General features: G+C 41.2%; 1 pseudogene; it reads left to right on the top strand.

The window, feature by feature from the left end:
• The window catches only part of LOC122684184, a 193,482-nt pseudogene extending 187,485 nt beyond the window's left edge, over positions 1 to 5,997 (top strand).
• Positions 5,998 to 26,738: the final 20,741 nt, after the last annotated feature.

The following is a 26,738-nucleotide window of genomic DNA, read 5'->3' as shown; positions in this document are numbered from 1 at the left end:
CTGTCTCCTCCACTGTCAGGAGTGTTCCCCATGTTTAGAAGTAGGTCTGCTGAGTTAGGAAACTCCTTTGTCTCAGATAGCCCAGGAAGTGTCAGTGGGGCCTCACCCGGGGCACTCAGCAACCACAGTGGTACTTGGTGGGGCCTCGAGTTAACTTGGGGGGTTCCTCACAGATGGCATGCTCCCATGGGCGTGAAACATCAGGCTTGCTGTCTGGCTGCAGGGAAGGGCCTCGAGGGTGGGAGGCAGCAGGAACCAGAGAGGTATTTGCAGCAGACTCTAGAAGTGCTCACTTGACAGGAAAAATGTCCTTGTGGGTGGCATTTAGGAAAACGTAAAGGGGCACCTCTTTATTATACTGAACAGCAGAGGACGATCAAGGTCATGGCAGGCAGTGGCAAGAGTTTGTTCCCTTTGCCCCTGACTCTTAATTCAGATTTACCAAAGTGCATATTTACAACTGAAGCAAAGAAGCTTGTGACTAAGAGAAGGGACCAGTGATTGTTGGTAGCTGTCAAAGTGGCTTTTGGTGAAAATGTCCACTTTGATGATAGAAAGGGTCATGGTGATATTGCTGGTAGCCACCTTAGTGTTACGGCAGATAATTCGAGATAAGTAGAAGTACTTTTGGAATTTGTAGAAACTAAGGTGACGTTGAGCACCACTATCATCCATCTTTAAACTGGTTCCTTGAAGGAAGGAAAATGTGTAATCATAAACACCAGGTCTGCCATGATGGCAGCTGAAATTTTCTCAGAACCTGCAGCTAAGCTGACGGGGGCTCTGGGTCCAGTTACAGCATCAGAGAACATGCAGGGAAGTGTGTGGATGTTCATAGATGTGAGCCCAATAGCACTGATGGCAGTGTCTAGCTACAGGAAGAAGCTAATTGTAAACAGCCCTTTTCTGTGTACAACAGAATCACCAGGAGCTATGTTCGTAATAGGTTGCTTTTGTTTATGATCTTTGGAAACTGGAAAGCATTACAGCCAAGTGTTCAAGTCACATTTGTCTCATCCCCCTGCTGTTGGCTGCTATTTGTAATGGTCTCATTTTGAGTCTAAATTGAAAAATTGGCATCTATCAGCTTTTCCTTAAAAGTTTTCTAACATTCATGTATCTTGTTTGAATATATTGAGCAGCTGCTGTTCAGAAAATTTGCTGCACCTATAAATGGCATGCTCTTCAGTCATCTAGTCATTTAAAAAAAAAAAAAAAACGCAGAAGCGTATTCTGTAGTTCTAATGCCTTTTTCTTCAGTAAGTAAAGCTCTGTTAATAGACATGTTAATCCTATGAAGTACTGTATTTCCACACAATTAAAATGTATTAGTGGAAGAGAATATAAAAGGGATAGTGAAGTGCATTTATTCCCATAATAAATTAAGTCCTCATTAGCTGATTATCAAAACATTATCTGTTTTACATTTCTATAGACTTATGGCCATATGAACAGGAAATTAATTTTGGAGGTAGGTTCAGTTAGGTTTAAAGTTCAGCAAATGAGAAACCTCATTTCTGCTCACACTCTGCTCTCCATGCAGGAGAACATCAAACATTTGATGACTTACCAATGGATAAAATATTAACACTTTAAAACCAGGAAACAAATATTTTGAAAAATAAGTCACTTTCATTTGTCTGGGTATTTATCATTTGTATATAATTAACTCTTTAAAGTGATTGCTGTGAAAGTGGTAAGACTTACTCTGATTTTATTTACTTAAACATTAGACAAGCTAATGACTGTGTATGGTCCCACAGGAAAGACCTGCTCCCAGGACCCTACTTTCCCACTTCATTGAATTCGCCCCCTGCGTGCCTATGCACCTTCTGTCCTAGTCAGGGCCGGCGGACAGAGCGCAGGGGGAACTGCTCCATCGGGGTCATTGCTCAGGTGCATTTAGTCTAGCCAAGACGTCTCCCCTTAATCCTACTGCCTCCCATAGCTTGAAAAGTGTATCCCATCCTGTCCCAGGAACACCTTCTGGTCCTACTGGGATTAAGAGGAACAGAAACTTGCATTCTGCCCTTTGCCACAGTCCCCTGCACTGGAGCGGGGGGAGGGGATTCCCTTTCGCATCGCGTGTAGCTTATTTATTTATTTATCTGAGATGAATCCTTGTTGCCTCAAGAGTCTTCTCCCCTCAGAGATAATAGCAGTGGCTCTCCATGGCCCCATTTGTTGCCGTGGTGATGTGCCTACTCCTTTTGTTGGCGTGTCTCTACTTCAATAAGCCCCTTCCTGTTATCTGTGGGAATGTCTGCAAGTTCTCCAGAGCTAGTAAACAGCACACATCATTCCTGTCATCTGATGACTGTAGCGGGGCCGTGTGAGCGAGCGTGGAGCATGAATGCGCAGCTGCACTGATGGAACTCTGAGGAATGAGCCCCCGAGTCAGCAGCATGGGTGCATAAGAGGGCCGTAACCTCCCCCCCTTGTCCCAAACTCCAAGTGCCAGGACGCAGGAAGAACCACCAAGAGCTGTCCCTTGTTTGAACATGAGTGTATTAATCCAGCTGGGGAGCCGTTATTTGTTTCCAAGCTGTATTTAGAGCTGTTGTGGCACAGAATGGGGTTTCTGAAGATAGCCCAGTTGACTAAAATTGTCCTATGTTGGTTTTGTCTTCTCCTCCCCCAGGAATGAGGCGGAACTGCACTTTGTGGAGCTCCTCCAGTTTCATCTTAAGGTTTCCACCAGTGTTTATGCCAGATACTACTTTGACCTTTTCTCCTTAGCAGATGACGACAACCTGAGTTTTCCAATTGCTCCTTTTAGCACAGAAAGAGCACAGAGCCTAGAGGTAAGACTGGGGATTCACTAACTGGGTTTTCTGTCAGCCACCAAAGCCAGCGTCTGTGGCTGACTTACACTCTGCAGTGACTGACAGTTTGCAGAGCTTATTAACCCATTGGCATCTTATTCCCTGTGTCTTTTATGGGTTAGACAGAGATATCACATTATTTTTTTAAAAAAATTACAGATATCTCTTATGTAACCATAATTCAGAATATTTTAAATCAGATTTAATTGTTCTTAATGGTTTTCCATTTGAACCTCCACACTTACATATAACCATACAGGAATAATTCTTATAATTGTGTCCCTAATCATATGTACATTGATAATTACTTACCATTCTTAACTGCCTGAGCTTGTAGTGTGTGTTTGTGTATCACAGTTCAGCCCCATGAGTTTATTAGACCAGAAGCATCAGGGGCTAACCTGTGAGACCTATACTTGGAAATTAGAATGTGGGTTCAGAAACTGGATGTAGAAAGTAGGTGGGTTTTTAATGGAAGTGGTAACATACATGGGATGAAGGAATTTGTAGTAGTGATTTGAAGAGTAATTTGAAGTAGTTTGTGATTTCTGGTGGGTATACAGCAAAATTTACAACTGAAATGAATACATATAAAGTTGACACTTTTTCTGGTACCTTGGTACTTTAGAAATAAGACATTTTTCTACAATAATTTACATGCATGTGAAATAGCACCTTGTAGTGCTTCATCACTAGACCTTTCTTGCCTTCAACACACACCTACCCTCATTAAAATGTTCGTAGTGTAGTAAATAATGAAGACTGAATAGAAGTTGAATAGCTGGGTAAACACTGATTTTGCTCAGGTGTGTTCATTATGCTTAAGGACCTAGTATGTAGGTAACATCATATTGCTGTTAGATGGGGCCTATTTTGGGAACCCAGTTTTTAAATATGTTCCTCCCTGCCCCAGCAATCTCATCATAGCCCTTGAAGAATATTATCTTAGGGAATCAGCAGTGTAGATATGAGCTATCCAAAGTAGCAGCAACTGTCAACCTAAATGAATGCAGATGTGTGGCTTATCAATGCTGCTTTCTTTAAGGTTGGAACTTTTTTCCCCCAATTATACTTATGTTCTATCTGATTGACTTTCTTAGGCCATCTCCAGACTGTGTGAAGACAAATACAAAGTGGGCAGAGTTGCTGTGAGAAGGTCTTTCAGCGCTGATCATTTCATTGGTATTCAGCGCTCCAATGCCATCCTCTCATGAACAGAGAGAGGTGAGGGGTTGTAACATCATGAACCCCTCGTAACAAGGACTGGAGAAATACCACCTCTCCTGCTCAGAAACCAGCAAAGTTAGTATTTCACCCAGAAGAAAGACACTGAATTCAAGAGACTTGCAGACAGCAAAGGTTATGGTCATAGGAAAAAACTGGACCTTGTCAAGACAACACACTCTTCTGTCCTTTTTAATGTAAACAGAGTTACAAAAACCACTCCAAAGCTAAAAGCTCCCAACCCACCCACAGATATTTGCTTACTGTGTAGGCCGATAACTGTGAACTATGTGAGGTTTTTTTAATAGTTTAAATTTTTAGACTTTAAAGACACTAACTGTATAACTTTTACTTTTTCCTATTTTTCTCACCCATATTGCTGCATATTCCTTTAGAATCAGTGCAGTATTGCCGTTCAAACACGGGACTCCTGACAACTCATATAGCCACTTAGGAACAGACTGCTGTAGCACTGTTAGGTTTTGAAGGATTCTTCCTCCCTATTTCATTGAAGCTGCTAGTCATTTTTGGCAATCAGTTTAAACCAAAAAGCTGCTGAATAACACTTGTCATTCAGTTTTTTTGCAAGCACTACTTATTAGCATATTAGCATGTTTGGGATCATAAGCAGAGAAAGTATGTTGTTACCTGCTTCTATTGGGTCCCTGCTGCGTTTCTTGTTAACTCTAATGGTGCTTCTCATTTTCTGATGATTTTCCTCTTTGTTAAATACTTGTATTAAAGGATATTTTCATAATTGCAGCCAACCTGTTAGTCCAGGAATAAGCAGATAGTGAAATAGAAGGTGTCCCAAAAGTCTTGGTGCAATTTTAAGCTTTAATACAGTGTGCTTGGACACTCCAGGACACTGCCGTGGAAGTATAAATGCTACAGACGCAAAATGTGACTTGAAAGTTTACTTGAATTTCTTCTAAACTCATTTGGTTTTGTAAATCTTAGATGTTAAGCTTTTAATTTGAATTTTTTGTTTCAGTCCCTCTTGAAGATGGCAAACAATAGGCTAAAACAAAAGATTAAAATTAAGAGCTTAATGTTTAAAATTTACAAAACTAAATGAGTTTAGAAGAAATTCAAGTAAACTCTCAGGTGATGTTTTGTAAGTTTGTAGCATTTATATTTCTACAAGTATCAAAGCTTCAAATTGCACCAAGACTTCAGGAGGATATCTTGTATCTTTATAGACCTGGCCTCCTCTTTTTAAAATAGTCCTTTGCCTGGCTGGGCTGTTGATCTGCTTGAGCCCGGAAGTTTCTTTTTTATAGGTTTGGTAAAGGAATTACGAACAATAGCATTAGTTATCGATAATAAACTGAAAGGAACTGGACCCTAGTAGTAGTGACAGGGAAGTAAGCGACATGAAACAGCTTTTCTGTTCTGCGTGTTAACCTGGCTGTAGGTGTGTCAGTTCAAGTTGTTACTTGAGGAAAGATAAATCTTAGGAACCCTTACCTCAGGCTTTTTAAAACACAGGGTACCACTTAGCCACCAGGAAGCCCATTAAAAGACAGGGAGGTCCAGTAATCAGTCTTTTAGGAAATTGGTAATGATGTCACCTAAATGTGAAACATTAAAAAAAAAAAGTGTTCTCAACTATGTAAAATCTTTCTCCTACCTTCTCAAACATAATCCTAGGAATTTTGCCTGTAAACAAAGCATTTCTGGGCTATAAATACTTTCTCTCTTTATAGCAAGGCTTCACATTATATTGAGTGCCACAGGTTCCATCATTTTTAAAGGACAGAGACATAAACGATAAATAATGGATATAAAATATTACAGTCTACCACCTCAAAAAATGTTGTTTATGGAGCTTGGAGATTCAAGTATCGATTGCAGTTTTATTTTGAAAAGGATGCTACAACTTGTGTGGTTTTTCTTCCTCATGTTTATATTAAAAGAAAAGAATAAAAGTATTTTAATTAAAATACGTGGCTGTTGTGCACCTTCTCACTGCTCACGTAACATCACGGCTCTGCTTAGCGCAAATGTTCTCAATCCGCTCTGATAGGCAGGCCTGAAAGCATTTTCCGACTACCCATTCAAAAGTTTCTTTGACCGTTGCCTTTAGTTAAGAGGCATTTATTTCTTCGGCTTATGTTCTTTTCAACCAGAAGATAATTTAGTACACTTAAAATCACTGGCTGTGGTGCTCAGTGGCATAGTGCATTAGATGGCACTTTGGAATTGTGTGTTATTGTACCAACAGGGGAAAAAAGCACATTGGAAGATAAAAGGTAAAACACAGAAAGGAGTTACAGAAATACTGTTGAATCAGAACATGAGTTACTTGAGGATTTCAAGCCACTGAACAGGAAAGAAAATGGAATAAGAGGAAGTAGAACTGCGGTTGTTGTAAAGAGGGTGATGTTAAACAAGCCATGTGATGTACCAGATCACCATCAGGTTTCTCTAAGACCCTAGTCACTGCACTCGCGCAATATTCCATCACTCCTGATAGTATTGTTGTGTCTTCATCCACCTTAATTCACTACCTAAGGTCAGATCTTTTAACTTTGTTCTTGGTAAGTTGTTGATTAGGAGAAATAATCTGAATTAGTGCAGAAGGAGAGAAAAACTATGACAAATCACTAAGATAGTTTGTACCATGTAATAATATGCCAGTTACTAAGCAGAAATGCTGTCACATCTTGAGTGGTCAAAGGTTAAAAAAAAGTGGGGGTAGGAACACTGCTTGGACACGACTGTAGTTTGAAGACAAGTTAGAATCACTAAACATTGCTCTTTCAGTGTTAATTCTAGAGACAATTACAGCCATTTTGATAAATGGAAAACTTAAAGATTCTCATAAGTACTATAGGGCATGAAAACTAGTTCCTAGTAGGGGCAATAGGGTAGTGTTGAGATTTTATACCTAGGAAGAGTTTATTCCCTAAAGTACTAAGACTATAAAAGAATACCTCAACTCAAATTTATTTTCATTTTTAGTTTTTGGAATATACTGACGGTGCAATTTTAACTGGAATACTGTGAACTGAACTTTATAAGGACAAGACAAAGGTTTCAAATCTATGTATGAACCAAATGAAATTGTCATTTTTCTACATTAAATTCACGTGGTTCACCCTAAGACAACTTAGGGCCCAGTGTTTCTGAGAAGTTTTTTCCATTCTGTATCAGATTCTATCATGACCCTATTCTATCACATCTAAAGTACCCTGTATGCCCATTATTGAAATTCAACCTTACAAAGTCCTGGTTTTATAACAACTCATGTTTCATTTGTTAGTTTTCCCATTTTATAAGATATACCATTACTTGATTTTTTAAAAGTGCTGATGAAGTCAGTATTTACTGGAAAATCATTCACTCTATATTTCAGGTTATGCAGTGTTTTGGGAAGTGTTTCCACACAGCATGTAGGTTACCTGAACTCTTTGATCACACAAGCCTTCTACCACGTGTAGAGTGACTAGGACTGTTCCTCGCCCAGAAGCCGTGGTCTGTGAGTTCAGAGCTACTAGGTAAAGCACCTGATGGCTGGCAGAGCCTCTCTCAGGCAAGCGCTAGTTTCTGTGCAGAATCTGTCGATTATCCCTAGCATCTACCAAGGATTAGATCACCTAAGATCTCAACTGTTGGCTACTTATCACCCTGGCCGGCCTGACACTGCCAGCAAAAATAAAATCCAGGAGCCCTTCAGCAAAGTCTGGTCCCTTGTACACAGGTGCAGTCTGGTTTCGGAGGCAATTTAGTCTATTTTAAATGGGTTTGGCAGATGAGAGAACAATTTAATGTGAAACAAATTTTAAGAATACCAGTTTGTGGTTTAGGGAACTCTAGGATGCAGAAAGAACTAGGAAAGTGAAACAGAAATTAAGAGGAATCCAGAGTCAAATGAAAAGTGGTTAACATTCTTTAAAAAAGGCCCAGGTATGCAAAACAGAAAAAGAGACACAGAAATACAGAACAGACTTTTGAACTCTGTGGGAGAATGTGAGGGTGGGATGTTTCAAAAGAACAGCATGTATACTATCTATGGTGAAACAGATCACCAGCCCAGGTGGGATGCATGAGACAAGTGCTCGGGCCTGGTGCACTGGGAAGACCCAGAGGAGTCGGGTGGAGAGGGAGGTGGGAGGGGGGATCGGGATGGGGAATAAGTGTAAATCTATGGCTGATTCATATCAATGTATGACAAAACCCACTGAAATGTTGTGAAGTAATTAGCCTCCAACTAATAAAAAAATTAAAAAAAAAAAAAAAAAAGAAATTACCAAACAAACAACACGTCATTTCTGTTTTTTCAAAAATACAGGAATAACATTGGTGCAAGATAAACTGCTAAGTTAGAAGCATAAAATGGATACAGGAAAGTAATCTTCATAAAAAAAAAAAAAAAAAAAAAAAAGGCCCAGGTAAATGTGAAGGGAGCTAGTAATTTGAATATTAGAAAAATTCAGCGACAGCCTCAGAACCTAAGGTACTCAAGAATGTGTCCATATCTACTCAGATTGTTCTGACTTTTTCTTAAAACATCTATTCCTTCATCCTAGCATTCTCATTTCCAACCTTTACTTCTGGCTCCCCAGACGGTGGCCCTGTATTACCTCCCTGTGGGAACTGACCCTTCCAAGGGCAAAGGTTGAGTGTTCGGTCACCTCCCACTGGCCTCTCTCAGGATCATCTCAGCTTCACCCTCTGATTTTCTGCTAGTGCCAAATGTGGCAGTGCTTGATGCTGGTTACTACTGTGATCCACTTCCAAAGCCTTAGCAGGTTCCAGGAAGTACAGGATTTATATGGCTCACAGGCTAACTGGTCCCTGTGATCCCCTTTAATCAACTGCTTGGGCCCTCCTCAAGGTGCTTGTTCCCCATCTGCTGCACTCAGTCCCCTGACCTGCCCACAATTCTAGACGTATCACCTCAGGCTAAGCAGCAACCCCACGTGCAGACTCCACAACTTGTTTCACCTGGCGTTAGGAACAGATGCCTCACTCTTAAGGTAACCCCTCTCATCCAACGGAGGCAATTCCATCCCAAGGCTTAAAATCAAACTGCTATATCCACCCCCATCCCCTCCAGAACCTCACCAGTTTATTCCCTTCTGCTTCAAAATTGCATTCATCTTCCCAACATGAGGATAGGGCAGTTTGACCTTGCTTGGTCCTTTACATGTCCCAGTATTTCACAAGATGTGGTCTCTAGACCATCTTGCCTCTCATGGGCTGAAAACTTGTAAGAAATGAGGGGAATCCTGGAACAGATAAAGAAACATTAGTAGAAAGTCTGGTGAGATCCAAATGAAGTCTGGAGTTAATAGTAATATGATAATCTTGACTTCAGTTTAACAAAAGTGCTATGATAATATGTTAATATTAGGGCAAGATGTATATATTTTTGCAACTTCTGTGTAAACCTAAAATAATTCTAAAAGTTTAAACAAGCAAACAAAACAAAAAGAACCACTTCCTGGGCCCTAGACTAAACGAATCTCAGTTCCTGGAGCGAAGCCAGGAAATCTACATTTCTAATAGGAACCCCCAATGATTCTTACACAGACACAAACTTGAAAACTAGTCTTTCAATTCTCTCCCATCCCATGCCTGAATGGCTGCTTCCTCCTCATTTTATTGATACTTACCTTAACCTGGTTTAATCCTTCAGGTCCTCTCAACTCTAAAATATAAATACTATCATTATCGCCCTTTCACAGATGAGAAAGTGCTAAGATGAGAGTACTAAAAGGTTAAGCCATCTGTCTAGGATCAAGCAGCCCATGATTGATGGAGCTGGAATCTGAGTCCCTCGTCAGTCTAGCTCCCAAATCTATGCATAGAACGCTTATACTGCCTCTCCTTCTGCTGGATGTGACCAATTAAAGAGCTGTGCAACTAAGCCACTAAAAATGCATTATGACCTACTTCTCTAGCCACCCAAGTCTAACAGGCCCCTTTTCTACTGGTGGGGAATAAGCAATGTCTTAGAAAGCATCAGGAAGATGTGTCAACTATGGAGACCTGTATGGGGAAGGCACAGTGGCTCTTCTACCAGGATCCAGCTCAGCTGCTGTATTTTCTATTCTCTCAAATGCCCTAATGTGTACCAGTCTAACAATGCTCATCTTACTTTGACACTACATTCTCTCAGGTTTGCTAAGCATCTGTCCATATTGTCAGGGAAGTGGCAACTTTAAATCAACTTACAATAGGTCCTCTGTACCCACAGATTCTGATCAGTGGATTCAATCACCATGGGTTGGAAATACTTGGGGAAAAAATTTAAGAAAGTTCCGAAAAACAAAACTTTAATTTGCTGCATACTACCAACCATTTGCATTATACTTAAAACAACTCCTTACTGAGGATTTGTATTAGACATTAGAAGTAATCTAGACATGATTTAAAGTATATGGGAGGATGCAGGGGGAAGACGGAAGGACTGTGTGTAGGTTATATGGAAATATTGCACCATTTTACATAAAGGACTTGAGCATCTGTGGATTTTGGTATTTGCAGGAGGGAAAGTTCCTGGAACCAGTACTCCACAAATATAGAGGGAGAATATATATCTCCTTATCTGGGCTCCTTGACTGGTGTTTAGACCTTAATGAAAGTGAAGGTGTTAGTTGCTCAGTCATGTCCAACTCTTTGTGACCCCATGGACTATAGCCCACCAGGCTCCTCTGTCCATGGAATTCTCCAGGCAAGAATACTGGAGTAGGTTGCCATTTCCTTCTCCAGGGGATCTTCCAGACCCAGGGATAGAACCCAGGTCTCCAGCATTGCAGGCACATAATTTACCGTCTCAGCCACCTGGGAGGCCTTCATACCAAGTTGTAAATTGAATGATCAAGTTTGGGGAGTTCATGACTGCCAAGCAGACACACAGAACAGCACCGCTTCCATCCAAATTGCTTCAGCAGTCTAGACAGAGCTGACAAAACAACACAATGTCAGGCAGTGCCTCTGCTCTTGTGTATTTCCCTTCTTCCAGTGAATCATAAAACAATCACAGGATTGGCAGGAGAAACCTAAGAAGTATATTCAAGTAAAACATGTTTTCATTAGTTCTGCTTCTGTGATTGGAGTTTGCTTAATTTCATTATCAACAAAAAGGTTGCCACTCATATCTGAAAAATCTGATAATTAAGTTAGAATCCACATAGCGCCTTCAGCCAGCACATGCTCATTCATGTCCAACTCTGTGAGATGCCGTGAACTGTAGCCCACCAGGCTCCTCTGTCCTTGGAATTTTTCAGGCAGGAATACTGGAGTGGTTTGCCATTTCCTACTCCAGGGAATCCCTTAGAAAGCAGTGTGTCTCTTTGTAAAAAGCATGAGGAGAAAAATACTTGTGTAGCATCTTTTTACTTACTTTACCATTGCTTTAATGCACTTTAAAATTTATCTATATTGGGAACAAAGAAACAAAAACAGACATTTCTTTGTTTTTCATAAATAGCTACTCTCCATATTTGATAAAAATCTCAAACCATTATTTTAGCTTCCCACAAATATAATACATACAGATTTTTTATCTGAAATAGTGTCAGCAAATTAAGTACCTTGAAACTAACATAACCACATGCAACTGCTGTTCTACTGACTTCCAGGAACAAAACAAAAAACTTTTTATCAAGATGCTCTGGATTTCCTTTTGTTAGTGTTAAGAGATTCAATATTATAATCATCTGCCAGTAATAATTTATAGATTTGAGTTGATTGTCTACAAATAAAATACCACTGGCATTGCTTTATGAGTTCTGGATTTGACATGACATCGACAATACCTCATGGGACAGGCAATACACATATGTGGAAATCAGAAAAAGTAGTGAATGCCCTGGGCTCAAACTACTGACTCGGTATGTGCCTCATTTGGCTCAGTAATAAATTCACCTGCACCAAACCCGTATCAAAAGTCACTAAATCTCCCATATATAAAAATTATTTATATACACCCACAACACATACATACTATGCATACAGTTTTTAACAACATGAAGTAATATTGTCTTCAAATGATGTACCACAGACATTATCCTGGCTGAAATAAATCCTGTAATTGTCATCAAGCTGCTAGAAGCTTTTGAGAGTTCTGAGTCGGGTTACTTAGTTACTTTCATCCTGCCTACCCTTCACCCTGCTTTCATGTCCTGGTAGCTTTTTCTTTCAGAACCACCCTCCTCAACCCAGGCAGATTTCTTTCCCAGGATCACTTGATTGGACTTTGGAGGCAAGAAAGGGCACGCTGAGGGAACAGGCAATTCTCAGCCACTGTACCTCACACCTGCCTAGATTTGTGATGTTCTCTGTCCTGTTGGCCCCATTCAGTGTTAGAAAGCAGTGATTCAAAGCTTTGTCCCTCCTACCCGCCTTGGTCTTTCTGTAGAGCACAAAAGTGAAAGAAGCCTCTTTAGCAGGGGTGGCAGTTCATTAAAATATACAACTACGTCTCCTAGCTCTGGGGTTCCCATTCTGTACTTGAGACTGCGGGTCACGGATGCTGTTACTAAGGTTCGGTGCGGGATCCATGAGGTTTTCTCCTGGCAGCCGGTGTCAGGATTAGTGCAGCCCTAGCCCAGGAGGAAAGGGCCTAATGAATACCAACTTGGAAACAGGGCTGCTGGCACATTATTTAAGCCTGTACATGCGCACAGTGACACACAACACACACATGGGCCCGTCGTTGGAAGCGACAGCAAGAAAGTATGACAAAGGTTTGCAAGGATAAACCAATAAGGCACCAAGAGAACTTTCTTCCAGTCAATTTAGACAGCTTCAGAATGTGAGGTTAATAATACATAGTAAAAAGACTTCCTAAGGCTCTTGTCAGCTGATTCACTGATAGGTCGCATATTAGTTCCTTCTAAATCTTCACCCTCCTATCTATGCTGAGAGACATTGCTTAAAATTGAACCACGAAAGGGACAGCCCAAAAGCTGTGTATGAGACTAAACTGGGCCTTAAATCCTCACTAAAATCAGAGCTAGCTGTAAAGAAGTTGCTAAACTACCTCACATCCTTTCATTTTATAATTGCTTTCATGAGTATGGATGGTCTGCCTAATGAAAATAAAAATCAGGAGAGAATTGAGTATGAGATGGAAACAGGGGGTGAGCATAAATAGATGGGTTTCTCTGCCTGGGTAGGGGGAGGGGTGGCTGATGCAAGACTTCAGGAAGCAGTGGGCTTAATCTTTGAGGGAAGGGAGAGCAGGGGTGAGAGAGAGACTGAAAACAGGCAACGCTAACAACTGGGATGAACCAAAAAACCTCCAGTGCATTACCTCTATTACTGCTCTTTGCCTTAGTATCCTTTCTCTTAACTGTCTTAAATTGTTTTTAAAGTAAATTGGTTGTTCTTTTTAGGTTTGGTATGTTGCCGAAATAAAAAAATAATTGTTTTAAAAGTAAGAATTAAATCACTTCAACCACATCCTCTCACAACTTTTAGATAAATTCTGCATCATCTTTACACTCTTCCACAAAAAAAAAAAAAAAAAGGAAAAGGAACAACCCAAATTAGACACAATGACTGAAGGCAGCAGAATAATCTATGTATTTTCTGGGAAGAGGTCAAGGTGATCAGAAAAGGTCCTCATTTGAAAAACAGGAGAGGAACTGGCCCTCAGGCAGGGGATCTATTTCAAGGTTCTAAGCAGCTGCAGAAAAAGCAGACGAATTAGATGTGCAGAAAGTTCTGTAGCTCGGTGTACCAGGTTTTGTCAAATATACTGAAATTTAATTTTGATTTAGGTGAGTGTTTAAGAGCAGTGCATTTTTATAAACATGAACAGCCTTTGAAAGTTCATGAAGACTATTAACATCATGCTTCTTTCCATCAGCATAGTGCTTAAATCCATTGTGGAAAATACACACTTGTTTACTTAATATCCATAAAGTAAAAGCTGCCCTGGGCTTAAATCTTACTTTTCCAACTTTGGTATAAATGAAGTGCAAATCGTTATACTTGTCATTTTTCTAGAGAGGCCTTCCCAAATTTTAATTGCATTTGCCATTTTAGCTTCTTAAATCTAGTCCCCAGTATTTTACCGGAAAATGCACTGTCACTCCCTTCCCCAACTATAGCCTCACACTCTTCTTGAATGAATGGTTAAACAGATTAGAAAAGCAAACAGCATTTTTAATAGTAAAGTGTGTGTGTGTAGTGTGTGTACGTGTGTATTCAACAATACGCAGGCTTTCATATAAGAATGAGGGAATGGTTCAACAGATTAGAAAAGCAAACAGAATTCTCTAACAGTAAAGTTTGTGAGGGTGTGCTCACCAATATACAAGCTTTCTCAGAAGAGGAGGAAAAGAAAAATATATTGAGGTGGGGTGGGGAAAACGGCTTTCCTTTTGCTACACTGATTCACGTTTCAAAAGCTTAAGCAAGTGTGTTATGGGTCTCATTTGTTGTCAGAGGCTGCAGAGAGCAGTGTCTCGCTGCTTTTGAAATATCTGGCTGTAATCTAGTCCAATGTCCAGGGACAGTCATTTTCCCTCATTGCTGCCAATGTTTGTTCACAGGTAGCCAGCCTCCCTTTCAAGCCCCTCATTCAAGGATGGGTGTGGTTTCTAATCACAGCTCTCCAGGAGAGGAGGAATAAGAAAAGCAAAAGGACTGTTTAACATGATAAAGGAGGTGGGATGGGGGAGGAGCAGATAAGAGAAGTGTTGGAAATTTACTTAATTACAGGAGGTATATCCAGTTTAGTCCTTAAATGTAAAAAGGAGACCCCTTCAGCTCTATCACTAAGTACTTTCAGAAGAAGGAAGTGGGCTCATTTTTACCAAAATATAACACAAGTTTTTTGTTGGTTTTTTTTTAAGTAAGATCACTAGAGTCTATTAAGAACCACCCACTCCTCCAGCACAAAGCTGCCATCTTAACAGTCTGGAATTGAAGTTCAACCAATCGCCATCCCTTAGGTTAGCACTATTCCAAACATTTATTCTGGACACTTACAATGCTACCTCTAAGTCATTCAAGCAAAGCTGGCACTGTTAAGAATGAGAATGATTACAAGGACTACAGAAAAGAAACTCAAGCTTGCTAAACAAAGCTAGGACGCACACAGAAACTCTCAACATTTCCTAACCTTGTCACTTTCTGGAGGTGTAAACCCATTATGCTCCCCCTCCTCAGTATGACTTAGGGTGTCCCCAAAGTTAGGGAAAGGGCCAAGCAGCTCATCTTAAAGCATCTGGGACACTTTAAGCAGTGGAAGGAGAAGTAAGCTGGAGAAGCCCACGAGAAACTTCCCGCTCACAGCAACCTAAACTTTCACTGTTCACATTATTTTTAAAGACACAAGTATAGGAAATACATTTTCCCAATTGAGACCACACAGTTCACAGAACCCTGAACCAAGTGGACCTTCATTATAATGCCAACCTCAGGATTGTAACTGCCCCCCCAAAGCAAAGGTAAGTTTTGTTGCCAAAATGCAACAAAGTTAAAAATTAAGAAAACGACATATAAATTAAAAACATGGTTCCCCTCAAAAAGGCAGGAAGATAGAGCAGACGTCAGCTGAGCCCCTCTGAGAAGTCCTGGGACAGGTGCCCCCCTGGAAACAGCCCCTTCCCCTCCTCTCCAAGTTGCCCCAGGAGCGGGCGTCAGCACCATTAAGATAAAACGGAAGTGACCTTGGCAAAGCTACCAACGGAAAACAACCTAGCTCCCTCAACTCCCGCCCGGCTCCTGGTCCCTTGTCCGCCTCCTCCTACACGTGCGACAGGGACACCTACTTGTGGTAGGTGGCGGCGGCGGCGGCTGGGCCGGGGGGCCCGGTCCTGCCCGTGAGCGCAGCGCTTGCCTCAGCGTGGTCCCCCACGGCCGTGGTGCTGCACGTGTCGTGGCGGTCACCGGCGTGATCGGTGGCTCGGGCGCTGCTGTCATCATGGGTGTCGTGAGTGGAGGGGGCTGAGCTGGGGGTGACGGTCCTCGCCTCCGGGCAGGGTGAGGGAGTGGCAGGCTCTCTGGTCTTCTCCTTGACTCCTGGTTCTCCTGCTGCTGAATGGTATCCCAAAGCCAGTCAGGAATAAGCATGGACACTTCAGGGCTGGCGGGAGGCATGTGTTCTTGGCTGCTGAGGTCGGAGGAAATGGCCGGCCTCACAATGATGGTGCGGGCCCCCACCTTGGGTTCGTTGGTGTCACTGCCACTGCTTGTAAGCCAGCCCTGGATCTGGTCCCTCCACCAGCCCAGTATCATCCCCACTGTCACCCCAGGGTGCTCTTCACAGATTCTATATCTGTATCATCTCCATCTATTCTACATCTACATCTATATGAACTACATCTATTCTATGTCTCTATTATTTCCATCTATTCTATATCTATATCAACTACACTTATTCTACTGTTAGCACACATTCCTGTGCATGCACACTGGGGTCAAACAAACTGAAACATCAGAGTTTGAAGCAGAGAAAGGTTTATTGCAGGGCTATGCAAGGAGACAGGTGGCTCACACCCTAAAAGCCCAAACTCCCTTAAGAGTTTAGCAAAGCACTTTTAAAAGCCAGGTGAGGGGGGAGGGGTGAGCTGGTATACAATTCTCTGATTTGGGGAGGGAACAGGGTGGTGTCACATTATCAGTCCTTAGGCTCCAGGAGGCCTGAGGCTGTGTGCTTTTAGTTGTCAAGTAATTAGTGTCTTCTATTCTGTGGAGCCATGAAATTAAAAGATGTTTACTCCTTAGAAAGAAAGTTATGACCAACCTAGATAGCATATTAAAAAGCAGAGACATTACTTTGCCAACAAAGGTCCATCTAGTCAAGGCTATGATTTTACCAGTGGTCATGTATGGATGTGAGAATTGGACTGTGAAGAAAGCTGAGCGCTGAAAAATTGCTTTTGAACTGTGGTGCTGGAGAAGACTCTTGAGAGTCCCTTGGACTGTAAGGAGATTGAACCAGTCCATCCTAAAGGAAATCAGTCCTGGGTGTTCATTGGAAGGACTGATGCTGAAGCTGAAACTCCAATACTTTGGCCACCTCATGCGAAGAGTTGACTCATTGGAAAAGACCCTGATCCTGGGAGGGATTGGGGGCAGGAAGAGAAGGGGACGACAGAAGATGAGATGGCCGGATGGCATCACCGACTCAACAGGCATGAGTTTGAGTCAACTCCGGGAGTCGGTGATAGACAGGGAGGCCTGGCGTGCTGTGATTCATGGAGTCACAAAGAGTCAGACACGACTGAGCGACTGAACTGAACTGCACTGAATCTGTGGAGGGATTTTCACATCTGCAAAACAACTCGGGAAATGTGCATCAAATCTAGGTACTTTAGAGAGAAGCATACGGCATCGAGGAAGGCTTGTCTGAAAAAGCCCCCTAGAATCCTACTCAGTTGCACTATATCTATACCATCTATTAATAAGTCTATTCTACATCTATATCATCTATGTCATGGTCTGTGTGCGGGTTGGAAAAGGATTTCCAGACATGAGACAGAATGAGAGGGAAATAAAGTTTATTAGAGTGGAAGAGGCTGTTAGAACAGCTGGCCAGCCCAAGAGAGAAGGGATGTTGAAAAGGGGTCCTTAGCTCACTTTTATACCCAGGGTACAATGAGTGTGATAGGGGACTTGCGGGTCACTTGCTGATTGGACTAGGCACATATATGGTGTGGGAGGAAGAGTAAGGCAAATACCTTCTCACTATTGGGTAGGAGGGAGACAGGTTATACTTCTCAGGAGAACCTGAAATCCATTAATAGTTACAATGTGGGGGAAGGAAGGACAATAAGGGTCTGGTTTTCTGTTCCTGAATTCCAGGACCCTCCTTGGTTTCATCTGCTCATTCGTCCTTGGGTCACCACATTCCTCCCTCTCTTTACTTTTAGGACCAAATTTTTGGCCCCTGTTGATACTCTGCTCACATCTAACTATCTACCTATTTTCCTTTTCAAGCATTTGGGAACCCAGTCTCAAAGGAAAAGAGGCGATGACCACTCTGGTTTCTTCAGGCTGTAGGGGCATACTGGGGCTCTGGGTTTCAGTTCCCTTTGCCTGCTCTCTGTCAGGGTGCATTTATGGAGGGAGATGAGAGTCCATGGAATAATAAAGTGGCTTGTTTCAGCATTGTCTAGGTGTTGGTCGGGAATATTCTTGTCAAACTATCACTCGGAGATTTTTTGTTTTCTAGAAGAAATCAGCTTAATGAGAAATTTAAAGATATATGGCCTAAAGACTAATAGAAGTAGAAAAGATTCTGAGGAGCTAGCCAGGAGAACCAGGACTAGACTTTGGTTTGTGACATTAGTGTTTTTCCAGGTAAGAGAAGATGCAAGAATTTGGGCTCATAAAAACCTTTACCTGAAAGCATCTGACCCTCTGAAGGCCAGTTCTTTTGGGTTTTTCCCAGAGCACAGAGTGCCTTATTTCTGATCTCCACCCTGAATTTCTTTCAAGGGGTGTTGAAGGTCAACAGCTTGCAATGGTCATGATGTAATCTTTGTAGAGATAGCTGGCAAGCACCAATTTCCAGTCAGCAGGATCCCTTCATAGTCACATATTTGACCATGTTTGGGGGGCATTTCATGGCCATTGTGTCCCACGGTGCTGGGAAGGCTCATTCCCAGGTCTTGGGAAGATCCCATTGAGAGGCCACTCAGTGTGCTGTTATTGGACCAGACCTTGAGAGTAGCAAAAGTCTCTGGACCATACCTGTCTTACTAGCCTCTTGGTCCAGGAAAGTATTCCCTCTTGTTGCTTCTTCCCAATTCTAGAGTTACATTATTACAATCATTGATCTCATATGAAACTGCATATCAGCATTTTATCACAGGCTCAGGCACACATTTAGTAACATAAGAAACAGTTCTGAAACAAGTGACACAGAAAATAATATAGCTAGCAGGTATTAGTAAGGTCATAAGCAAGAATTTTGGAGAAGGAAATGGCAACCCACTCCAGTATTCTTGCCTGGAAAATCCCATGGACGGAGAAGCCTGGTAGGCCACAGTCCATGGGGTCATAGAGTCGGACACGACTGAGCGACTTCACTTTAAGCAAGAATTTAAGTCAAGAACTTTCATTAGGTATAGCCCAGTATACCCCAGGTCATCTGACTTAGTTAAATGACTATAGCCATGTGTTAATCTCCTGGTGTACATCATGGAGCCTCTGACCTTTATCCAAAGATTAGTCGTTGAGATAAGCTTTAGAAACAAACTTAGAATGTCCTTTCTAATAACTTAATTAATTAAACCTTTTAGCAATATAACATAACAACAAGGAACTATCTCAGAAATGAATCGTACTAAACCAGGCCTTAATTAGCAAAACTAGAACTTAATATTAAGTGAAATATAATTTTTTGTCATTGTGAGGACATTAACCCTGTAGCCAGGGAAGGCTTTAACTCATCAAATGAAAATGAGGTTTGTCAGGGAGCAAGGAAAGCCAAGCGGCCACCTTGGATTTCCCACAGCCCTGACTCTTTGATTTACAGCTATTGTTCACCTATTTCTAATTCCCCGATTTAGGAGTAGACTGTTGCCATGTTTTAAGGACATCAGGATAGCAAAGGTCTAACAGTGAGGACTTATTTTTTGTAGAAGCAGAATGAGCTTTGCCTATATGTACCATAATCTTAAATAATACTTATTTACTTTATCAAAGTAACAAAAGATTTTAAAAACAAATATAAATCACTTAAAGGCAAAGAAATTCATAATCCATTAACAAAAGTTTCATTCTAAGAAAACTTTGTTCTCTTAACAAAGAGAGTAGAATAAATTCCAGTCTGTTACCAGTTTACCAGATAAGAAACAAAGAAAATTTGTTTATTGGTTAATCTTAGATAAGTCTTTTCCATAAATCTTGAAGTAGCAGTATTCTTGCAGTTATCAGAGTGAAACCATAGAAGGCATGTTTAAAATCTGATTAAATTCCAATTGACAAAATAGCCTGGTCATTGCTGTGAGATGTAACACTTCAATATGCTAACTAGCATTATAGTTAACCACATTTTCTCAGGGTATATCAGATCTATATGAATTCCATATAACTTTAGGATATCTATATTAATAACATCAACCATTCAGTATAACCTGAGAAGATTTGTCACCCCTTCAATAGTACTTCCCATGTACTTTAACATGTCCAATGAACCCAGGTAGTTTAATAGCTCCTTGGGATGTCTCAGGGGCCCTCTGAAGCATCCCAAAGTTAGCTAGAAGTTAAGTTATTTAAGAAGTTTTGTCGATAAATATCAAAAGGGTTTATAACAGTCAGATAGAATCATATAGATCACTGTAAAACAATATATTCATTTAACCAAAGTATTAAGGAAGATTTCAAAGGTAAACATAGAACATATCACTTCAGAGGTAAAGAAACTTAAAATCTATTATCAAAGGCAGTTCAACATCTCAAGAAAACTTGTATTTATGCAAAAAACTCTTCCCTTGGGGTCCACTTTCCATAAAATCTTCTTATCACTATCTGTACCCATTACTTTCCTCACCCATCCTGAAACAGCCACCTATAAGTCAGACCTACTCATGTTTCCATTTATAAAATGTAATTTCATTCCTCATACCTTCTTTACTGAAAACACACATCCTACCTTCCTCAAGCAACCAAGAAGTGACTTTTATATTAGCATTCTATAGATTGGTGAACATAGACAATTTCTAAAAAAAAAAATTCTATAGAACATCTCAGGATGCCATCAAACATTATTCATTAATAGTCCAAAATCTCTAGTTTCTCTGTAAGAGGAAGTTAGTATTCAGTAATGAATGTTTCAGAATCTTATTTTATTTGGAAATGACCTATCTATTCAATAAACTTCTGTTACTTAGTTTAGCACAACCCTAGAAATTCAGGTTACCAAAATCTAGAGAGACTGTTTTAGACAGACATTTCTAAAGTATGGTTATTCTTAACAGAGTTTATCTAAAAGCTCATATCTCATTTACATATTTTTTGGAAGTTTCTTCTCTTGAGGTTCTTTCCTTGTGGATAAACTTGTAATAGATAATAACAATATAATAACACATAACTTATAATAAACCTAGGGACAGTGAAAATAGTATGCTTAATGTTAATAACTCTTGGACATGCCTATATTAGGTTAACAAGCAAACATTAATACTAGATATCTAATACTGAATATTTCCCAGTTCATGTGAATCTTAAATTCATTTAGGTTAATTTCTCTTGTATTTAGAATTATCTCACTTGTAAGTGCTTACTTTTCTTTAGGCCAATTTAGAACTCATTTACAACTTCAGCAATATTATCAAAAAAACAAAACACAAAAGACACACACTGAGACATGCATAAATCCAGACAGACAGACAGAGATCTCAGTTTTCTGCGAGATCTCATAATTTTCTGCTTGAGCTTTAAAATATCACTTTGACACCACCTCCCCGGCCCCCACCCTCTTTTTTGGCTTGCAGTTCTAATTTGGCCAAGGTTGAGGTCTCAAAGTTGGTTGTGTGTTTCAAGGACATGGAAGGGGTTAACTTCAAGCTTTTCCCTAGGCAGGCCTTTTGACAAGCTAGTTTTTTTTTAATTGCATATGCAAAAAGAATTGGTCTTGCAATTTCCAAGAAAAAAAATTTTCATTTTAACCAGATTTCTCCAGAGTCTAAAGAATATCATGGCCATCCTGTGTCAAAAAGTCATCTTTCCTTTCTGTAGTCATAGTTCTATAGCTAAAATATAGACCAAATAGTGCTCAAACTGACTCTGATATCAGGCGATATCAGCTGATAAAAATCTCTGGTGGGAAGGGAGGTCTTCGTCACATCAGAAGAATCTGAAGGGTTAAGGGAGTTTGCAGGAGTGGGGGAAGCTTGGTATTTCTCTACCCTGAGAAACAGAAGTAGTTAGAAGGGAATTCTTTAGGATGTTCAGGAGTGGGGAAAGCTTGGTTCCCTCCACACCCGTGAGATGAGTGTAGTTAGAACATTCTTTAGAATGTTAGGAGAGGTTTTAATCCTTCAGGCTTTTGAATATAGGAGAAAGACTTGGACCAAAGGGAACCTCAGAATCCTTTCCTAGAAATCATGCGGATATGAAAGGTCGAGTAGGGGTCGCCTAGGAAATCTGGTGGAGAGAGTCAGAGGGGGACGGGAGATAAGGAGGCAACAGACAGACACGTGAGGCATGAGTCCTGAAATCCGAATTCCGACTGAGGGCCATGAAGGACTGAATGTGAGGAGATTCTGGGTCGTTTCCCTGCTCTTGGCAAGAGCTAGTGTGCCATTCAGAGGCCATTTTGGGGGCGTCCCCCAGTTTGTATTGAGGCCAGACCTTTCACAAGGTCAGAATTTTCCCGTCTCTGAGAATGTAGCCAGGGGGTGAGTCTGAGAGGGCTCCCAGGACACCCAGAACCCACTCTTAGCCTACCTGCCATAGAACGTGGGTCCTGAGAGTCACCGGCTGACAGAAAGGCGTCCCTTTGTCCCAGGGATCTCTCTGTGCCACTAACGGCATAAAAATGGCTGCCCTTCCCCACAGCCGTGTCCGACAGTGAGAGGCGACCCCCGAGAGCCGTGTAGCTAGGGCACCGTGTGACCCGGGCAGAGAAAGACAGCTTCCCGGGAGCAACAGGGTGATGCACGGCTGGGAGACTCCCTGAAACGCGGAGGGCACTCTTGGCATGGCCCAGAGGCAACACCGAGGCTCCTGTAACCGAATCCGGACTGAAAGGGAAAGAAGGGAGAGTGACAGGGAAGAAGGCTGAGGAATCTGCCTTCCGAGCCTCCTGGGGAGGCGGTGACCAGGGGACAGTGGGCTCTGCTTTGCGTTAACCACTGTGAGCCTGACACGGTGCATGGAAGTTGTCTTGCTGTGGGCGGAGGCCCTTGTGGCCTGATCTGTTCCGTGTGCCCCTTATCCTCACACGGGAGTCTTCATGTGGCTTTTAAGTGCCTAACCTGTGCTCACACGATATTGGTTGGCCTAGTCCTCAGTTGGAAAGAAGACAAAGGAAAGACCCTCACCCGTTCTGGCGGCAGCTACTGGGGCGCAGCGGGCAGCGGGCCCTTTGGAACACACCAGAGGATAACCCTGGCCAGAGTGCCTCAGTTGCTCCACAGCACTTGTGTGTTCGCAGGGGGTCCCTTTGAGAAAGGAGAATTGAGGCAGTGGGGAAGAGACCCCAAGTCCCCATACAGGCCCCAAAAAGGTCGTGGTCCGGGCAGTAGTAGGAAAAGAATTTCCAGACATGAGACAGAATGAGAGGGAAATACAGTTTATTAGAGTGGGAGGCGCTGTTAGAACAGCTGGCCAGCTCAAGAGAGAAGGGACGTTGAACAGGGGTCCTTAGTCCACTTTTATACCCAGGGTACAAGGAGTGGGATAGGGGTCTTGCGGGTCATTTGCTGATTGGATAAGGCACATGTAGTGGGTGGGGGGAAGAGTAGGGCAAATACCTTCTCCCTGTGGGGTAGGAGGGGAGACAGGTTACACTGCCCAGGAGGACCTGAAATCCATTAATAGTTACAACATGGGGGAGGGAAGGACAATAAGGGTCTGGCTTTTCTGTTCCTGCATTCCAAGCCCCTCCTTGGTTTCATCTGCTATTTCAATCTTGAGTCACCACAGTTCCCACTCTGGCTACCAATTGCATTGAGATTGTTTTCCTCTAGGGAGAAGGACTATTACTTATTGACCACCTGCTATTAGACTAGCTTGTTCTATCTTGTGTATTGCCTCAACCTTCACATCTTTTGGAGGTGGACATAATGGTCCTTTATAGATGGGGAAATTGAGGCTCAGAGAAATGAAGAAATTGAGAGAACTCAACCGTAGAAATGAGAGTGTGACAGACTGTATCAGATAATTAAGGATATGATTTTGTTCAGGCTATTGCAACAAGGACAACATTCATTAATGAAGAGCATCTCATAAAAAGGAAGAGAACCTGGGTTTTGTAGAGCAGATAAATAAGGAAGTAATCTACAAGTCTTATGGAAGTCAAGAGAAAGGATGGGAATGGATCTTGGAGTATACAAAGGAAGGATTAGGGGGAAGGTTTCTTTTTTGTTTGGTTGGTTGGTTTTGGATTTTTGACTTTTGGCATTCATTTTTACTTTACTTTTTGAAGTATAGTTGGTTTACAGTGCTGTGTTATTTTCTGGTGTACAGCAAAGTTATACACACACACACATATGCACAACTAATTTTCTTTTCAAATTCTTTTCCATTATAGGCTATCACAAGGTGTTGAATATAGTTCCCTATGCTACACAGTAGGACCTTGTTTATTTTATATACAGTAGTGTAGGGATTTCTTAACTGTTGCAACTTTCTGAGAGCACAAGTTTCAGAAAATAATTCAACATTGTCAGAACCCCTTTTTTCCAGACAAGCATCATTCATTGCTGAACAACTCAGAGGTAATTATAAGCCTCTTGAGAGGGCAAGGTAGAATCTAAGAAATAGTCTCCCAGGTGTTGCAGGAAGGTAGTTGTTAGAGAAAACACTGACTGAAACTGCCTATCCTGGCCAGCCACCACAGTAACAATTTGTGTGAGTTATTTGATGACAAGTGATCCTGGTAAGGAACATGAAACTAACAAGCCACCAACAATGATTAATAGAAGAACTTGGGAAAGTCAAAAGGAGGTGCCAATTCATTTCCAAGTGTTAGACAAGAATCCACTCTCAGGGTCCCTCTTCCTGCAATGCAAGCATTCTTGTTAATGCCATTCATGTAAGACCAGGTGAACCATCTGTTGAGAAGTGGTAGCGAAGATCAGTCGTTTTAGGGTTCTGGAGATCAGGCATCTTGAAAGAGGGATACCTAAAGTTAGAAAGGTAAATATTAGCACTGAATGTTGTATTAAGGTAAAGAGCCAGAAGCTGAATTCTAAGGGCAGCTAGTCCAATGGACTCCAAGAGGTTGGAGAAGGTTGTTCGGCAGTACTCGATTTCTTAAAGTTCTCCAGTTGGGACGTTGTTGTTCTTGGTGATGTTGTCCACTGTCTTGGTTACATCTTGTAAAAGAGCATGTATGACCTGAACTTTTCACTGCACTCACTTAGTGATCCAAACACAGCTTGTACAGGGAGAATTCTGCTGCAGTGGTGAGCCCTTGGAAGTTTATGGCAAGTTGCTGGGCTTCAGCTTGCAGGGCCTCTTCAGATCTTGGGAAATAGCACCACCTACAAGGCAATCTAGTATCCTAATAGGGATCTAGGCAGTCAGATTTCAGTTCTAGAAGTTATCAGATTTAAAGTAAAGAAATAAAGTTGCAACAAAGTTAAATTTTTTTTAAATACTGAAAATATGACTAATACTACACTGATGTTATCTAATATAAGGCAATGAAGAACCAGGAATCTGATAAATAGAAACATACTGTAGAAAGCAAGGGCACCGACAGATCTCTAGGAACTTCCTCTATGACATACAATTTAAAATGTTTGTATTAATAATATCACCCATACAAATTTACCTAGGGAAGGCTAAGCATCTCTTTTGATTTGACAACTCTTTGCCTTTCATCAATAGTAACATAGGAAATAAATTTGATTATTTCTAGCACCTCTCTTTTGATAAGGTGAAAGAACAAATTCTCTGTGAGTTTCTAGGGGCCCTCTGGGAAATCTCAAAGGCAGTTTTAGGTGTAAAGATATCATTTATAACTGTATTTTGGAAATACAAAACTCAAAAGTTGTTAGGAAATTTGAACATCTAAGATAGAATTGCATCATGAGTGCCTGAGACATTTTGCTTCTTGTTTCAAAGTGACAATGGAACATCCAAAAATAAACACCGAAGGTAACGTGCTTTTTCCTAAGTGATAAGCTTTTATTTTCTTAAATCTTCAAAGATACATTAAAACCAACATTAAACCATAGAGGGTTATTCTGTTAAGACACAAAATCTTTGTGAACTAAAACATTATGCAGAAGGCAAAGAATAATATTTTAAAACTTCATGCTAAATGGACAGAAAATTTTGCCGTTTTAACAGAGATAAAAACAATCTCAATTTTGCATCAGCATAATATTTGACACTCGGGCTTCTCTGGTGGCTTGGATGGTGTAGAATCTGCCTTCAATGCAGGATACTGAGGTTTGATCCCTGATCCAGGAAGATCAGGATCCCTTCTCCTGATCCTGGAGAAGGAAATGGCAACCGCCTCCAGTATTCTGGAAATCCCAGGGACAGAGGAGCCTGGCACTTTACAGTCCTTGGGGTTGCAAGAGTCAAACATGACTTAGTAACTAAACCACTACCACCAATATTTGACACTAAAAGCCCTTTTTGAAATCTTATAAGAAACCTATCAAAGTTGAGATAGCACTGACCACAACAAATAAAATTTCCTTTTCACAAATTTTCTATTAGGTTTTACATCCATTTAGGTTCGGCCTTCCTCTTTTCTCTTTCTCATTCTGCAGCAACCAGTGATAGCTTAGAACCAAACCACTCTCTTGCTTCATTAACAAAAGCACATCCTACCTACCTTGCATATGGAGTTAGTCCTCTCTGGCATCTCCTTCACATATATTGATTATAACTTTTAACCACAGCAACTTCTATTCCAGAGGGAAAATTAAGAGGCTGATAACTGAACAATCTGCCACACACCAGCATTTTGCAGCACATTAGCAGAGCTCACAACTTCCTGTAACCATACATGTCCCTTACAATACAGTGTCTCAAAGTGGCAAAAATTAAACATGCTCATTAACAACCCAAAGTAGAAAACCT

This window comes from Cervus elaphus, chromosome 26 (genome assembly GCF_910594005.1).
Source record: "Cervus elaphus chromosome 26, mCerEla1.1, whole genome shotgun sequence".
Taxonomy (NCBI): Eukaryota; Metazoa; Chordata; class Mammalia; order Artiodactyla; family Cervidae; genus Cervus; species Cervus elaphus.
This window is presented reverse-complemented; position numbering and strand designations above follow the sequence as displayed.